The sequence below is a fragment of the Nansenia antarctica genome (assembly GCF_963989245.1).
Source record: "Nansenia antarctica genome assembly, chromosome: 15".
NCBI lineage: Eukaryota > Metazoa > Chordata > Actinopteri > Argentiniformes > Microstomatidae > Nansenia > Nansenia antarctica.
Window position 1 is genome coordinate 8,360,933 of NC_137685.1, and position 2,500 is coordinate 8,363,432.

Here is a 2,500-nt window from a genome sequence, read left to right on the forward strand (position 1 = left end):
GCTGGAAGCAGGCCAGCGTGGGATCTCTGCCCACGGTGGTCAGATAAACGCTGATGAGCTCGGAGCTCAGACTGTCATCTGGATCTGATGATGCACCAGAGACACAACCCCCTGGGCGGCCAGGGGGCGGGGGGACGGGGGGTTTAGCCCACCTCTACCAGACTGACAGAGGAGGAGATGCGTCTCTGCGTGTGTATGTGCATGTGTGTGCATTTTTAAAATGTGTGTGTGTGTGTGTGGGTTCGTCCATGGGGGGAGTCTAGCAGGCTGCTGGCTCTGCGTGTGAAGATGCTGTGTCAGGAGAGAGAGAGAGAGAGGCCAGAGGGGATAGGGGGGGAGGGGGAGAGGGGGGAGAGGCAGGCTCTGTCTCACCCCTCTCTAGCCTGGTCAGATAAAGTGCCAGTGACCTCATTCCGAGCTCCTCCCAGTCAGAGCTGCAGAGCTAGGATCAGGCTGACAGATTGCGAGCAGAGCGCCTTCCCCGCCATGCTACAGAGCTCTGCGCACACACAACACACACACATGCACATGCACACACACACACGCACATGCGCACAAACACACACCCACTGTACTGTACACACACACACACACACACACACACACATACACACACACACACACACACACATACCCATGGCTGGTTGGACAACTACTTAGTCAGCCAAGGAAACACCCAGAGCTGTGTATGTTTGAGAGAGAGAGAGAGAGGCTACCATATCTGCTGGGTGAGGTACAGCAATGTGCAAACACAGCAGCAAGATGTGTTAGATGCTGTGATAGAAAAAGGACATCAAATGGGCTAAAACCACCATAAGAATTGAAATAAGTTTTATTTCATTTATTTATTCTAGTATGTAATCTATTTGTAATCTATTTATTTGTAATCTAGTATGTAATCTATTTATTTATTCTAGTATCTACATGTATGTACATTACATTCTTTTTGTTTTAGTTTTTTTATCTTCACACTTCACATGCTTTGGCAATGTGAATGTATGTTTCCCATGCCAATAAAGCCCTTTGAAATTGAAAATTGAGAGAGAGAGAGAGAGAGAGAGAGAGAGAGAGAGAGAGAGAGAGAGAGAGAGAGAGAGAGAGAGAGAGAGAGGTGTTATTTCTCCTCTTTTCCTCTACTGTTCATTCTGATAATGTGGGTTGGGCCAAAGGAACACCACCGTCTGTCTCTCTGGGACAGTTGGCTTCCACTGACTGAAACAACGGAAGTCTGTTGATCTCAATAAAAGTGGCTGTTAGCATCAGGCTAGCGTTCCTGATACCATTCCATGCATTCCAATGAGCCTGTCCTCCGATTTCCACCTCCTCTAGCCTCCCTTACTCCATATCTATTAGCCCACTGATATGAAGCGTGTTTTGGTCAAATTGTAGTAGAAAATAGATAGCTTCTTTTGTGTTTGTGTGATTTTTTTATTTTGTTGAATTTTCGACGTAACGATCAAAAGGACAACTTGGCTCAGTGAATGTGTTTCTCATTGGCTGGCCCCCTGCTGTGGTGTGTAGTAAGAGCGTTTCTCATTGGCTGGCCCCCTGCTGTGGTGTGTAGTAAGAGTGTTCCTCATTGGCTGGCCCCCTGCTGTGGTGTGTAGTAAGAGTGTTTCTCATTGGCTGGCCCCCTGCTGTGGTGTGTAGTAAGAGTGTTTCTCATTGGCTGGCCCCCTGCTGTGGTGTGTAGTAAGAGTGTTTCTCATTGGCTGGCCCCTGCTGTGGTGTGTAGTAAGAGTGTTTCTCATTGGCTGGCCCCCTGCTGTGGTGTGTAGTAAGAGTGTTTCTCATTGGCTGGCCCCTGCTGTGGTGTTGTAGTGTAGGAGTCCTGCTGGTCCATTACCAGCTCCATCAGAACCTAATGGACCTGAACACGACACAGGAAGCCTCTCTTCTTTCAACACTTGTTTCGACATTTCAAGACTTGGGGTTTCCTCTTGTCTTTCCTTTTCTTCCACCCCTCCCCTCCCCTCCCCTCCCCTCCCCTCCTCTCCTCTCCTCTCCTCTCCTCTCCTTTCCCCTCCCATCCCCTCCCCTCCCCTCCCCTCCCCTCCCCTCCCATCCCCTCCCCTCCCCTCCCATCCCCTCCCCTCCCCTCCCATCCCCTCCCCTCCCCTCCCCTCCCCTCCCAACTCTCCTCTCCTCTCGAGAGGGACCCCCCCCCCAACAGCTCTGTGTTAGAGAGGGACCCCCCCCCCCCAGACAGAATGAATGTTCCTGGCTGACAGGCTTTATAGGAACACCATCTCCTCAGGTGGGGTGTGTGTGTGTGTGTGTGTGTGTGTGTGTGTCTCTGTGTGTCTCTGTGTGTCTCTGTGTGTGTCTGTGTGTGTGTGTCTCTGTGTGTGTGCCTGTATGTGCTTGTGTGTCTCTGTGTGTTTCTCTGTGTGTATGCCTGTGTGTGTTTGTGTGTGTCTCTGTGTGTCTCTTTGTGTGTGTGCCTGTGTGTGTCTCTTTGTGTGTGTGCCTGTGTGTCTCTGTGTGTGTGTCCCTGTGT

At 50.6% G+C, this 2,500-nt stretch overlaps 1 protein-coding gene across 6 annotated transcripts in view; it reads left to right on the top strand.

The window, feature by feature from the left end:
• The window catches only part of dock3 (dedicator of cytokinesis 3), a gene marked incomplete at both ends in the record, with an annotated part of 160,152 nt that overhangs the window by 15,334 nt on the left and 142,318 nt on the right, over positions 1–2,500 (top strand). The window lies entirely within an intron of this gene.